We start from the raw sequence: 16,826 nt of genomic DNA on the forward strand, positions 1-16,826 counted from the left end.
TTGCCCTTTCATATATTTACTTTATTTTTGAATTTTCGGTTTTACAGGGGGGTGCAGCAGGTTTACGTGAACAATAGTGGGCGGCAACAGCAATGAAAAATAGCAGTGATGTTATGGTCCCCAATGAACAGATTATGGCATTTTTTTATGTTTTGAAACCAAGCAAGTGAGAACATTTCAAGTGTGTTAAAAGTGCAATCCAGAAATATTTCATCCAGTCCAAAGTGGACTATGGCAAAGAAAAGCACAAAAGCTTCAAAACTGTAGCCTACTGATAAAACAAATGAGAACATATTGTAAGTCAAGGCAAATATTATTTGAACCAGCTCATGGTTTGAAATGGCAAACATTGTAAGGCAAAAATATTATTAAAACCATGTACCTTGGTGCCATATACTCTGGGAAGAGAATATTTCCTGTGCTTGAAAACTGGTATCACATCATGTGAGGTTGACTTTGTGACCTGGAGAACATTTCAGCTGCAACATTAGCTTGTTGATAAGCTTTTGTAGACATTCGTGGTGAAAGCATACAGTATGTGCTATTGTAGTATGCATTATTTTTGACCCAACATTTCTACAGGCATGGCAGAATATGGCATTATTTTTAAATGAATATTCATGCCATTGTCTATTTTTATACCACGAGCTGCAAAATGACCGCCTTACCCCAGTGTACAGGCGAGTTGGATACTTATTTATATACCTGGCAGGCTCTGTTTTGCCGAGGTCTCCTGGCACCTGCGGGCTGTTTCGGGCGACAAATTTAATTTAATTTAATTTAATTTCAAACCTTTATTGAACCAGGCAGAACCGGCCCGACCCATTAAGCGACAAAACCGGCCGCTTAGGGCCCCGCAGCCACTAGGGGCCCGCTAGCAAAAAAGAACAAAAATGAAAAAAATAATAATAATCTCAGTACACCGTCGCCAGGATAAGTATGTTTAATTAATTTGGTTAATATGTCTAGATTGCCTATACTCTCAAAGTCATGTATTATATTATTGAGTCAATAATATAATACATTAACCGTGCTTTACCTGAACCTCATCATGACACTAGAGAGGACGGCAGGATTGTAGTTTCCCGTGTTCAGGGAATGCAACAGAGGCAAGACACCAGACCAACCAGAGAGTTGCATGGAAATAAACATATGTCTCATTGGCTGACAGGTACCTTTCCTGTGAGCTGTGACAATGTTTAAAATAAACTCCGTCGGACTCAGAGTTTTTGAAGATGGACATAAGAACATTTTTTCTTAAAAAAGACGCCAATTCTCAAGTGGTGGCTCACACAACAATCTCAGAGCCACCACTTGAGCCAGGTAAACAAGGTATGTGAATGTCTGTAAACTTCCCAGTTATGCGACCATGTCAACACACTCTCACTCCCTAAGCGTCCAGGAGCGACGCTTGGTCAGGTTCCCGTGGCGTCCAGTTGTGACGCGCCGAGGCTCCTTCAGCTTCATAAACGGACGCAAAGAGCTTTCAACTTGCAATGTATTCCCATCGGCGGCGGTATTTGACGCTCAGGGAAGCACCGCATCCATTTATGTCGGCAGCTCTTAAAGGCAATGTGAGCATCCATTCCCATTGGATAAAGGAAAATTGTACTCCCGGAAGTAAGTATTCTCCTTACTGTCGATTGATGTGACAGTGACATCTCCACTACTCATCAACTCAAAAACACCAGATTACCATTGTTAATTAAACGACATTGATAGGTTTAAATTGTGTACAATGCTTTTGTGTTTTTCCCCTTCAATTCTGAGAAATAACTTGTTTTCTCTGAAATGTGGAGCGCCGAAGAGACTACACTACCCACAATCCCCAACTATTGTTGTGACGACGCCTGTCCGCTTTACGACAAATATCAAAGATGTTCTATTGAGAAGACAATCACTTCGTGACAAAAGTTTTCAAAACCGTTTCTAGTCTTCGGTATTTCCAGACAAGTGGCTACTGAAATCAATCTTACTAACTGCTGTCTGTGCAATTTACTCCGCGAGAGTTGGCGGACTTTATTTTGCTTACTTTAACATAATTTTTCATGGTATGGCTGTAGCCTACCCCAGTCATACCCTGGCGCCGCCACTGCTCCCAACCCGTCACATGTTGACGGTCGGTCAGGGCCCCTCCCCGTCACTCTATTACGGACAGGGTACCCCTTGAGAGTCAGTTTTCAACGGGAAGGGCGTCCCATTGACTTGCATAGAGCTCCCTGAATGTTTGTAATAGACGAGTTGGGATCGCGGCAAAATGCTCTCCGCAGTTCCATTCTCACAGCGTTTCTCAACCGTTTTCTTACTCAATATCAAGCCACACTTATTGTTTTTACTTCTTTATATTAATTGAATAAAGTAGGACTTTTGAACTTGCCGTAAGTTATGGGGAGAGTAGGGGCTCAGAATACTGAAATCTGTTTTGTTTCATCGTTTTTTCCTTCTAATTTTGTATTCTTTTCTAAACCACACACTGTTATTTACTCAACAATAACACATAATTAGCCTTGTGTTTATTTATTTGTTTATTAATAAACACAAGTTGGAGTCCGTCAGGACCGAGGGTCGGAGCAGCTCATAGTAGATGCTTTAGAGAATTTTTACACACGGAAGTAAGTATTCTCTCCGCTTCGCTTGACAAACCCCGTGATAGTCCTCAAGCTCTGTGATTGGATGTTTGAGTGTGCGCCGAGGGTTACGCCGAGCGTCGAATAGCACTTTGAAATGGGATGGAACCACGGTAGACTGTCCAAAGCTGGATTTGAACGGGTCCACCCCGTCCCCAGAACTACACATGCTGGCTATTGTGCAACATGTTCTATGGCACATCTCTGCTGCGAATTGTAGTTTTAAAAGACGTTTTCATATTTCCCAAGTTGCCAGTATTAAACTGTGTACATCCCTGGAGGTTTAGGGGATAGGAAACACTCACATTTAAAACATATAATTAATAAATGGGTGAAAATTGCTTGTGCCCATAATGTGCAGCATTAATATATAGCCTACCCACATGACAGCTAAGGTTAGAAGAGCTTTATTTAACAGCTGGTCTTATGTCTTTGACCCCTCCTGTTGTTAATTGATAAGCCTGAAACATGCACTTGTCAAGGTTCAGAGGCAAATTTTGCAAATATGGCAGTAGCCATCGATCATCTTAAGATAAGATATACTGTACTTTATTGATCCCAAGTTGGAAACATTTGCGTTACATCAGCATGTGTAACAGTTGTAAATATGCAGTGGTGTTCATTTGTAAATCATTTAGTATAATCACACAAATTCTGTGTTTTATATTTAATAATTCTGCATTCTTTATTTATTGAATGTTCAATACCTCACAAGGTCGGAGATGAAAAACTTGGGTTGCAGGTTCCTCAACAGTGCATTACAAGACATCTATCAATATGTGTGTATACCTCCACCATTAAACTGTCATATTCTGCACATTTCTTATACTTTCTACATACATCTTATATAAGAGTATAATACATATGTATAATATCAGTTAAAATAAGTGCTTAAACATACAGTGGTTAACATTGCAGGAAAGCAATATATTAGTACTTTATCAGGCTTAATATTTATACCCCCAAAGCTTTTCTCTTATTGAAAATAAGACCTTAACCTAAAGTATTCTTTAATGTTTAAATAAAGCCTTGTTAGTTTGTCTGTCTGTGTCTCCTATTAATATCTAATAATAAAAATAATACATTTCAATAACGTGGTTTAACCACCAGGTGTCCCTTTCTATCAGCTTTGCACCGTTATGGTGTAAATATACCAATAATATACAGATTGGATCAAATATAAAAGTCAGCCGAATTAGTATTGATACTGCAAGGAGACTTATATTGTGAAGAGAAATGGAAGTTTTTTTCACATATTCAGTTTCAGCGGCAGTTCTTCATGTTTGTCTAGAAGTCTTCTCATCAGGGCTCTATAAGTAGCTAACTACAGCAGATGTGTAACATTTAATGCAGCCGAACTGTGTATTACAATTCTGTTATGTGATGACCTCCAAAGAGAAAAGCAAGCAAACTCGGAATAAAGTATTATTTTATTTTTTAAAAATGTTTTCGGATTTCACATCAACAGAAAGTCCGGTTAACTAAAATGTCCGTGCGGAACAATACCCCAACCCATAGATCCGTGGGTGAATAATGTCGATCACCACATTACACACATCCCTTCACATTTAAATTTAAATGTACATTAAAGTATTTCATGAGGCCTTCTAAAATGTTTTTAAATATAATTAGGGTTGTAGTTGAAGAGTTTGTAAATTATTGCGTTGCCTGGTAATGCAATCGCACGACGGCACGTCCATTAATTCCACAACCACACCATATGGATTAACATCGATTTAATACATTAATGTAGCCTTTGTTTCTGCTAAAAGAGGTGTCGACCAGCTGGGGCAACAAGAAAATCTGTGAAATCGAGTGTGACTATTAAAAAATAAATAATAATTATATTAATATTGACAATAACAACCGACCGCCGGGGAGCTTTCTCATGGCGTCTATTATCAACGCTAAGGGAGGTCTATGAAGGTCTATGGGACGCCCTGCCCGTTGAAAACTGACTCACAAGGGGTACCCTGTCCGTAATAGAGTGACGGGGAGGGGCCCTGACCGACCGTCAACATGTGACGGGTTGGGAGTGAGAACGTGTTGCCACATGACAGCTCATTGTTACTTTGTAATTCTACTCCACTACAATTCAGAGGTTAACCTGGTATTTTTACTCCACTACATTTATTTTAGTTACTTTGCAGATTCTGATTAATGATCTGAAATATAAACAACCCTTAAAGCAGACTTTAGTTACACCTGAGTAAAATTCAGGGAAAGTTGATTGTCAAGTGCCAACAATCAGGAGAGATATTTGATAGTTGGTACTTGAGAAGACTAAACATTTATCTGCAGATCTCTATAAAGTATATTCATTAATCGTTATTCTCTACTAATAGTTAATTAAAAACTGTATATAATTGCCATTTTGCACATCCCTTTCAAGATTTCTAGATTTTCAAAGGTTTATTGACATATCATATACACAACTACGGTGTAGTTATGCAATGAATGAAACACTTGGGTCACAGGTTCCTCAACAGTGCATTACAAGACATCTATCAATGTGTGTATACCTCCACCATTAAACTGTCAAATTCTGCATATTTCTTATACTATCTACATACATAAGAGTATAATTAATGTGTATAATATCAGTTAAAATAAGTGCTTCAACATAGTTAAATTTGCAGGAAAGAAATATATTAGACGTTAAGTACTTTGTCAGGCTTAATATTTATCTGTAGATAGATACCCCCAAAGCTTTTTTCTTATTTGAAAGAAGACCTTAACCTAAAGTATTCTCTTAATGTGTTAATAAAGGTGAATTTGTTTGTCTGTTTTGCACATCCTCATATTAACATCTGTGTACATCCAGCACTAAACTGTTGTATTGTAGAGATCACTTACAGTATCTTCTTGATTTTTTATATTCTATATTTCTATCATTGACCTTCTACTTTCCCCCTATGAAAGTGTGTACTCTTAATATTGTTTTCATCAAATAACATTATTCAACAAAAATAACATTATTCAACAAAAATAATTCAATAACATGCTTTAACCACTAGCGGTGCACACAAGGTACACACAGCACTTATTATTACTGTAGGACACTTATGTATGTATAACATCTGAACATATTTGGTTGTATTAATGTTTTTACATAATGTTAAAGGATATTGCTATACTATTTCTCATGTTTTACTTCTACACATTAATATCTGATTTGTAAAACATCACAGACAGAAGCAGAAAGGTATATCCGTCATTTAATGGTAAGCTATTGAAATTGTGATTCCATAGATGTGTCTCCCATCACCCAAATCCCCTGACTATTCTATCAACTCAGTATTTACATTCTTATATTAAAAGAAAATCAGTAATATCTTAAAAAACGTGCATTGCAGCTAAAACATCCAATCAGCGAGCTGAGGATCTTTCCTACGTCTGTTTCCGGTATTGTTCCTGTAATGATCATCCAATCACAGAGTTTGTTGACTTATCACGAGGTTTGTCAAAGCGGACAGGCGTCGTCACAACAATAGCTGGGGATTGTGGGTAGCAGGCCTGGAATTTCGTCATTTTAGGGGCAAGGCCACTTGGCCTTTTGAGTTGTCAATTTTTTAAGGGCACAAAGGCCAAAAGCCAGGGCACCAAGGCCATCAATTAAAACAATGATTTAACATACGATATGAAGTGACTACGATTGTATATGCATTTACAATACTTTTATATATATTTATTAAGCATCATCTTATCTTTGACAGCTAACAACACAGCGCTAACTGCCTAGCACTAGATAATAATAAAAAAAGAACACAACTGCAACATAACTTATCCAAGTAGTAACAAAAACACTTCAAAATATTATAATTATGCATTACCATACGAGCAAGAAATAGTAATGTTATCCATAAAATTACACTTAAAGCTGGACAAATGAAAAACTTAACGGCAAACAGGATCATCACAAAACCTTACCTCACCTCAGCCTTTTCTTGAGCGGAGAATCAGCTAGCTAGGTCCTAGACCGTCCTACGCACACGGACGCGTGAGGGGGTGGGCGGAGATAGGACCTAGACTGATGTCAACTGTCATCATAGACCAGGGGTGGGGAACCTTTTTTCTCTCAAGGGCCATTTCAATTTTTACAACATCCTTCGAGGGCCGTACAAATGATTGAACTCAACGTCTGCTTAAAAAACTCAAATCAAAGCCCATTCATTTCGCGTTTCTTTCATGCTGTGCAAAGAAAAAGCAACCTCTTAATCCAGATATTTGACCATGACCCGCGCATTCATGCACCGTGGCATGACCACCAAAACAGAAAGATATGGACACAAGATGTGTGCAAATGTATTTAGTTTCATATCCATGTGGACATGATTTAAGTGTGTGGGGGGGGGGGGGGGGGGTGGGATCTAACCTCATCTAGGGGGGTTTGGGGGCATGCACCACCAGGAAGATTTTTTTTTAATGTTGAAGTTAAAAGCATCAATCTGGTGCACTTTGAGAGCAACATGAAGAGATCTATGGATCTCAACACCCATATGAAACAGAACAGTAAGCAGATTTTTTTCTTTATGGATATTTTACAAATCACTTCCCTTTTAAACTGTATTCTTGTTTATTAATAACAACTTTTTTTTACTGTCATATTAGTATTGTATACCTGTTTACTTTATTCTCTTATTTTTCTATAACTATAATGATATAATGAATGCCTTTACCTCACTGGTTGAAAAAAAAACTTCTTATATTCGTTAGCATAGCTAGCTAACCAGATGCTAATAACAACAAAGTTATTGACTGTATGATCAGTATGACAGATGAACAGATCGCCACTGGGTTTTCAACTAAAGACACAGCCACGCAAAAACTGCTGCATGTGTACAGCTCCTTATGGGTATTGCAATTTGTGAAGTCCCGGTCCGGAGCCGCGTTCTGGTGCTCTCCGTTAGAACTACACTCCTGTCAGACGAGACATATACCACGTGATGACACGTTAGGCTCGTGTTGTGTTCAAGGACCCTGACCTTGGCCAGGAAAAACAAGCTTGTTTAATTATTTTGCGGTCTAGATTTCTTGAATCTTTTTCTTTTTTGCGTGTGTTTATAAATTACCTCGAGGGCCGTACCAAATGGTCTCGAGGGCCGTATACGGCCCGGAGGCCGGAGGTTCCCCACCCCTGTCATAGACCGTCCGAGCGGTGCATTCCAGGCTCAAATCAAGCGCACCGCTGATTTTGTTTTCCTCCTTCAAAATATGCTGGTGTTGAAGCCGTGTCAGAAAAGAGGCAGACTGCTAAACCACAAAACTTAGTCAGAGAGGGCATCAAGGCCACTGTGGCCTTATGGCAGATATCATTTTTAAGGGCACAAGGCCAAAGTGGGAGGCCATGGCCCTCGTGGCCCTCGTGAAATTCCTGCCCTGGTGGGTAGTGTAGTCTCTTTGGCGCTCCACATTTCAGAGAAAACAAGTTGTTCCTCATAATTGAAGGGGAAAAACATAAAAATATTAAACACAATTTAAACCTATCAATGTCGTTTAATTAACAAAGGTAATCTGGTGTTTTTGAGTTGATGAGTAGTGGAGATATCACTGTCAAATCAATCGACAGTAAGGAGAAAACTTACTTCCGTGTGTATAATTCTCCGTTATCCAATGGGAATGGACGCTCACATTGCCTTTAACAGCTGCCAACATAAATGGATGCGGTGCTTCCATGAGCGTCAAATACCGCCGCCAATGCGAATACATTGCAATCAGTTAAAAGCTCTTTGCGTCCGTTTATGAAGCTGAAGGAGCCTCGGCGCGTCACAACTGGACGCCACGGGACCCTGACCAAGCGTCGCTACTGGACGCTTAGGGAGTGAGAGTGTGTTGGGAAACGACACCAGTAATATAGCTCACACTGTCCGCTCCTCAAGTGTCAAAGGGCGGAGCAGTGAGCTCCACAACGTCCCGCCAACACGGCACCCATACCCCACGCAGCATTCTCATATTTTTGTCCTTACTGGTGTCATTTTCTGGTTGCTAACAAACGCCATTTTAACACATAATCACTGATGTTCCGCTGTAACGGTGGTGGACTCATCAGAACATAGTGGGTGAGCTGACCAATCAGAGCACACTGGGCTCACAGGGAGGGGGGGGGGGGGGGGGGGGGGGAGGAGCTCCAACAAGCCGTTAAGGACAGAGAGTGAATACTAGACCCTCCAGAAAAACGCGGGCAAAAATCCTTGATTATGCGGGCTAAAATCCTTGATTATGTGGGCTAAAATCCTTGATTATGCGATTAAACATGCAGGGTTTTTATGTGATTTTATGTGGTGAAATTGCGGGAAGTTGTGAAATATGCGGAAAGTTGCGAAAAAGAATAGATTTTCTTTTCAATATTGGGCTGTCTTATTTATTCTCTCTCACACACAACCTGCCACTAACGTTAAACCCCTTTCCTATTCAATTAAACACATTCAATGTTTATTTATTGTAAAAGCAATTGGGCTATTTTAATCAAACTCTCTCCTCATTCTGTTTTCATTTACTCGTTCGTTATCTGACCAGCTTCAATCTTGTAGGCTACTCACTTCGTTTCTTGTAGCCCTCGAAAGGGTTTTGGAGGTTGATGCCTCGGTGAACGTGAGTTGTTTGGCTTTCTTGTCCGCAGCAGCAGAAAACATTTTTGAATGTTTGAATGAATCAAAGTGGGTCGTCACCGTCGATTTTCTCTAAGACTTATGCTCCAACACACAGTTGCACGGGGTGCAGAATAGTTTCCCCCCACTTTCGTGAAAGACATCGGGGTACTGCTTTGCCCGGTCTTTAGCAGAAATGTTCGTCGGTAAATGAGATGGATCAGATTTTTTCATCTTGGTGTTTTCTCTCTCGTGTGAGTTCCACACGTTCACTCTACGGTGTTGTTTACCTTCTGTGATGCGCGAGTTGATGACGTCACGTCATCATCATCACTACTTCACGTCAAGACGAGTTAACTTTTTTTTCCCTCAACTTTTTGTGGAAAAATGCGGGGAGTATGCGGCCTTTTGATAAACATGCGGCCTTTTAAAAATCTGCGCCATTTTGCTGATTATGCGATAAATTCTGCAATCGCAGAATCGCGTTTTTCTGGAGGGTCTAGAATACACATACTATACAGAGATGCTGTATGAGAAACCAATGTGATTTTGGAACATTGAACAATGTAAATCTATTCTAGTATACCTCAACAATGGAATTATGATCAGTAGAAATGGCCATGTCATGGGACCTTTAAAGTGAAAAGTCTAAATGGTGAAAAACGATGTTACTGTAATTGATTGAAATATGAAATTGTGTTGACATTCCACTGCATTAAAGTCAAATGCTTCATCATCATTAATTCTCTAAAGTGCACTTTGTCTAATTTTGCTTTAAGTGATGTGTCAATCTCAGCCAGGCGTAACAACTGTTACCATCCAGTTATAGCTTTAGGCTACTGTTCTGCACACAGCCGTTCAGAACCAACTGCTAAACAGACCAAATGAGCGGCTGGTGAACACTGTGAAGCATTGAGCCGGTAGAGGGTGATATTACCCTCAGCGTGTTGTGGAGAATATGGGACTTTCAGTGATGTAGTGATCATAAAAAAATACAAATGATTGTTGATTTGTCGCTGCTGGAGATGTTCAAAACTTAATAACACTACATCATGTTATCAATGTGAAATGGTTAAATGCATGAATGTTTAGGATCTTACTACATTTTTATCACAGTTGTCCAATATAATAAATGTAATTTAGCTTTATGTGAAGATATAGAGGGACATACAGTATGTAGTGCTCGAAAGAGTGATAACGGTAGACCAACTAGTCATGGGTTTTTTTATGGGGGGAGTATGATACCATTTGTGTATTGCTGCAAATACTGTGCTGTAGCCTTAAAAAAAGTTAAATTGGTCTAGAACTGCCACTAGCGTACCCATAATTGAAAAATAACGCATGTACAGTATTACCCCCTGTGATTTGGATCCACTCCAACCAGCGAATGAAACCGAAAAAGTAACCTCCTATTAAAGCTAACAAATGTCCGATACCTTACCTCAATTTCCAGAAAATCTGTAGGGAAGCTTTGTAGGGCCTTACTTGTTTAAAACCACATGACAAAATTCATTTGAGGCTGACTTTCAAAGTGCCATTGGGAGAGGAGACACATGTTTCTTCAGGGTCATGATGTCTCACAGTTCAGCTTGTGTCAGGAGGAGTACAAATAATGAGAAGTGTTTTCAGCTTGAACACCACAATGGAGTCATGAATAATCCTATTTAAAATATTTTATTAATTCATTATTTACCCGGTAATTTAGCAAATAGGACCATCCGAGGAGCAAGTGAATGCACCACTGGCACCAGTCCATAGGGTTTAACCTATTGAGTGCATATGTTGTATTTCATCATTGGTTTTTTTTACCATTAGAAGAGCAGAGGGAACATGCTTAGATGATCCTCTTCATCATGCTCAGATGGAGATTTGCATTAATAAAGCATAAATATCACCCTGATAATCTGTCTATGGTTTTGGATAGAGCTGCCTGAAATGTGGAGATTTCTAATGTTTTCCCTGCAATGTTTTCAAAGAGTCTGTACTTGACTCGCAGTGGGAAGGGAGATCTCTCTAGCTGGCATCTTTTCAGAGAACACTGTTAGACTGCATCTCGAGGGAACGCACCATCAAAGGTAATGTGCACTCAGTTATATAACAGATCAACGTGCAGCGTGTGCATTATCATCCATCAGAGCAGACAACACTGACTTCTGTGATGGAAACAAAATTGGCATGTGTGAAAGCACAGATGCAATGTGTCTTGAAATGACAGATTTGATTGCACAAGACATAAGAATGCATGCAGCACAACAGAAAATTATATCAATTCTTTATACAGAGAATATTAAAAGAAACAAAGCTGGCATCAAGGCCTGGAATATTGGATTTTCTGGAAGAGGAGCTTGGAGTTTGGAGGAGACTTGTTTGAGCCTGGAGGACAGAGAGTGGATGCAGATAAGGTATTTCCTGTGATTATGTAATGTTGATTACTTTGAGGCACTTTGAGTGGGCAGACAAAAAAAAATCTATTTCCATATTAGAACACACAAACAGCATCCTTGCTGACACCGTGACCGAGGCAGCAGCACCAAGAAAATATCAGAGACATGCTGAGATGGAATATGTAAGACTTCTATTTTAATGAATGAATTATAATGAAAGCCTTCTCCACAAACTTAACCTTCAGAATGATAAAACTATAAAACATCTGCAAGAATTAATATTCTCAATCCGGTTTACCTTCAGTTAACATAACAACACTAATCCCTGTTTACTCTGGCACCTGCTCTTTAGCTTGTTGCTCCATTAAATTCATCACAAGCCAATAAGTAGCCGAGGTAACACATGACGTCTGTCACAGAGCCGACCACAGATAATATCACGACTGTATGGGATCTGGAACAATTTGGACCTGCACTGCAGACATCTTTATAATAGATGTTATGATTTGGAAACAGGAACATTATTCACAGATTGCTTTCCTAAAGCTGCTTTGTTGAGGTCAGAAGGCAGACTCACAGATAGATAACTGATGTTAGCCCCCCACCCCCGTCATGGTGACACTCCTGTATTACAGGTTAACAGCTGTATCCAGCTCTCTGCAGTCACTATGGGTAGAAAACACGTGTTCAGGATGTGTGGGAGTGGGTTCACTCTGTAAATGTCAACAGCTAGAAGCATGAAGAGATATCACACCACGCAAACCTTTTCCAGTATGCTGTCCCTTTATCTGATTTCACTTTTAAAGACACTTTTAACTGTAAAGTCCTACATTAACAAGGTGATAAAAAACTTTAGAAACAAAGCTAAAGTAGGACCATTAAAAAATCAAATAAATAAGACTGAGGCTTTTTTAATGCATTTTTTTGTTTGCTATCCCAAAGAAATTATCTATAATTATGGCACTCTATCCCAGTATTAGGAAGTAGCCTACTGCATTTAAAATAGTGTATTAGTATTATTATTATATATTTTTTTAAAGGGGGAGAGAAGCTGTTCAGTGAGAAGCAAAGTTGTAGTAGTTGTAAAATATAAGTCTGGTGAATTTCTCCAATAAGACAAATATTGTATAAGAATCTCCTGATGTTTCTTCATGTTCTTTGATGTAGAGCTTCATTCCAATAAACACATGAATGGTTCCCACTGTTGCATGCTAAAAGCACAACAAGTTTTATACAGTTTTGCCTTGTGTAAGTGCTTATCTATAACCATCTTTTGCATCTTCTTCAATGGCCTTTGGGCTGAAACGATTTCAATAGAAACATGTTTTAAGGCCACGGAATAGTCTATAAATGGGTTGACTGATTATTGTAATTTTTTTTGACATACTTGAAAAACTCTTACCTATGTATGGAGGAAGCACTGTATCATTAGTTAGTGTGATAGAGTGGCATTCAAGCCTGAATTATTCCAGTAACAGATGGTTAATGTAAGTGATTTTGAGGTTGGTTCGATGAGTCAGCAGCTGGGATTTTCCTCAAAGTATTTCACAGCACATATGGAAAGATACATTTTATTAAGGACAGCCTTTCTGGGAATATGCTGGTTGTAAACAGCTGCTGTCCTGGCTTTCATCTTGTTTTATGTATATGTGATGACTAATGTTTTCATGCTGAGCCTGCGGAATGACACTGTGAAACATTATTTAGACTGACCCATTTATGCCTGTTAGATGGGACAAATTGAACTGCTGAGAGCAGATTTAGGCAGATTATAAGGTAAAAACGATACTGAAATCCTGAACTTAATTATTTTGTAGTTCTATAATCTTTAAACACAACAGCAAGGGATATATCTTTTTGGGGATTTAGACAATCTGTTTTTAGTACTAAGTACTGAGAGGAAAGTGAGAAAGACAGTTGTGTTTATAAATCCGATTTAAATGGTTGAAAACTAAAAATATTGTGGAATTTGCCAAAAATAAGTATTCAAGTTATAAAGGGTCAAGGTTTTCTCTACCATTTTAAAAGGGGTCATATTATTCTTGTTGGGCTGTTCCCTTCCCTGTAGTGTGTTATAGGTTTTTGACTATTTGGTTTACTTCAGTCATAATAGTGACATCACTATGTAACACTCATGCTTCTATTGGCGAGCTCTCTAACACATTGTACGTGATAGGCTAATGGGCGCAACATCTCTAAGCGGTTGACCAATCACAACAGAACCGGCCAGCTAACCAATCAGAGCAGACTGGGCTCTGGTTTCAGACAGAGGTTGAAACGAGGTGCTGCAGCACAGACAAATTAAGAGCTTTTTGAACATCAAAGCACGGAGACATGTCACAGTAGAGACACAAAATACAAATACGGACCTGAAAATATGCACGATAGGGCCCCTTTAAAGCACATAAACCGAATGAACAGTAAAAAAACAATGCTCATCTTTAAGTGTCTTTTACTGGCACGTTTCTTCTCTATCTTGCAATCAATTTAACACCAATGCATTACAGTTTAGTTTCGTTTAAATGTATGAGGATTTGGGATGAAAAAAATGGGCTTGAGTGATAAAACACATTTCAGATTTCACATGGCAATACTTAAGTCATAAACATTACATGTCATTTGTTAGACGCTTTTATCCAAAGCGACTTACATACATTCAGTACTGTGGACATCCCCTACAAGAGCAATTTAGGGTGAAGTGTCTTGCCCAGGGACACAACGACATGCTGACTGCAGTGGTACTTGAACTTGCTGCACCCTGATTTGAAGTCCAGCACTCTTTCCACTGAGCCACAGCCGCCCCGGTCCTATACCTCGCCTGGTGGTCAGATGGATGTACTGCAGGCGGATGTTTTCACTTGACCTCAGCTGAAGCTCCAGAGAGTCTGCAGACTTCCGAACACACCGCGATATGAGCAGCAGCAGGGACATGCACAGACATTTGGAGGGGCTTGTTACGGCCACAGCCTCTACTCCCCCCCCAAAAAAAACATACGCCCTCAAACGATAACGGGTCCCAGGGTGGGTAGATCTGGGGACGGAACGCTCTGGGGGGTCAAACAGCTCTGTGTGTACACCCTAGCCCCGCCTCTCCCCACCTCTCCTGCTCACCCCCGTCATTGCTGATGTGTTTCGCCAAAAACAACAACAACAAAAACAGTGTTTCGAGGCAGGTCCCGGTATCTCGCAGGACAGTGCACCCAGCAGGAGCCTCCAGCAGACCCCCGCAAGGTTCCCTCGTCCCTTGGAAGAGGCGGAGAGGTGGGTGTTGGAGATGAATGTTCAGACTGGAGCCACAAACCACCAGGAGACAGGAGTTTAAACTTCTTTGTTTTATTTATCAGGGTATTCAGTTGGCGGGATGGTAGCTGTTGCCAATGGTTCTAGTAGAAAAGGTGAAATAAACTGATTACAGCATTTGCACATTAAAATAATACTTATATTACTTGCACATTAAAGTTAAGAAATATGTCTTCCGTAATTATATCAAATTGGAACTAAATTATATTCATTACTACATTGAACAACAAATGTGTTCAATACCATTGAGGTTACTCAAGTGCAAACATCAAAATTACAAAGAGGATTCTACTTACATTGGTAAATCAAAAGACACATGGCGAACAGCTACCAAACACTCAATAGGCGCGTTCACACCAACTACTTTTCCCACAAAGGTTCCTGAGAACTCTTTAGTTCTCATGAACTAAGTACAGATCGCGTTCACATCGGAAATTAGTTCCTGGGGGTGGATTAGGCAAATGAAGCTGCTGACGTCACTTCTTCTTTTTCTGCTTTGGGTTTACTGGCAGGCCGCAAACAACTTCACGGCGTATACTGCTGCCCAAAATCCCCGGCCGGAAGTCCCCGGAGTTAGGGACTGGCTTCAGTATAAGCTGCTGGGACTCCCAGCAGCTTATACTGAAGCCTTCAGAGTAAACGGCCAGAACGCCGACACCTCCTCATCTCCACCGCTCCTATATTTTATTTTGTGTTGTCATAAGTTAGTCTCTCTGCGTTTCTGCGCTGGGGTAATGCTAATTCTAATAATGCAATGCTGCTTCACAAAAGTTTTTGGAAGTTTGACGGGGCGTGGTTTGCATTCCGCCCAGCCAATCAGACACAGGAACCTTTTTCTCCCAAGAAAGTCCCTGCTCTCTAGCAGGGACTGAAAAGGGGGTAAAAAAACTAATTTAGTTCCTGGGACTTTTTGGTCTGAACGCAACTAAATCGTAGTTCTCAGGAACCTTTGTGGGAAAAGTACTTGGTGTGAACGCGCCTCATCCTGGTGTGGGTGTTTGAGGACAAAGAGGAGGAAGTCCTCATCCACGCCTCTATTTATAGCCTGTGAGGAACTTCTACCTACTTCCCTACACAGTGCCTCTTGTGGACAGGAGGGTTACACACATGCAATTTCTAACAGCCGCCCCCGGATTTGTGCAGCAAATACGTTTAATCGGTGTCTTCCGTGAATTCAGGGAGCGGGATTAATCTTGAAACAGCTCTTACATATTCCCGACCTTGAATAATGACCTTAGCACTGCAGACATTTCCCTCTTTTCCAGGGTAGGTTTCACTTATCCTTCCAATAGGCCATGATGCTCGAGGATATTGGGGGTCAACCACCATCACAACCTTCCCAGTATCCAGGTTCTCCTTGTTTGTCCTCCATTTTTGTCTGGTTTGAAGATTCGGAAGGTAACGGCGAATGAAGGCTGTCCAGAAATTATCAGCTAGGATCTGACTATGACGCCACTTCCTCCTGCCCTGGAGCTCACTGTCACAGTAGATTGCCTGAGGAAGAGAGGAGTTGGGCCACCCCATCAACAACATATTTGGTGTAACTGGGCCTGGATCAGCAAGGTCAGAAGAGACATATCCGAGGGATTTTGAATTCAGAATACCTTCCACTTCAATCAGGACGGTGTGAAGGACTGTTTGTGTGGTTGGTTGGTTCCCTAATGCAACATGAAGGGCCTGTTTTATTAGGGCCCGAGCACGGAGCTCTAGGACCCGACGGCGTCCCAGCTCGAAGTGCGAGTAACCTATTGTTATTGGAGGAATTATTATTATTATTTTTAGTCGCCATCTTTCCTGTTTTTGAGGCCTTTAGGATGCTTCAAAAGTTGTATAATTTTGCACGGACGCCAGGACCGGTAAAGATTGCAACATTCTGGAGTCAATGGGTTAACATATTCCAACGTGCTCGCTAGCGCCACCTATCAAAA

Source organism: Notothenia rossii (assembly GCF_949606895.1).
Source record: "Notothenia rossii genome assembly, chromosome: 1".
In the NCBI taxonomy this organism is placed as follows: Eukaryota; Metazoa; Chordata; class Actinopteri; order Perciformes; family Nototheniidae; genus Notothenia; species Notothenia rossii.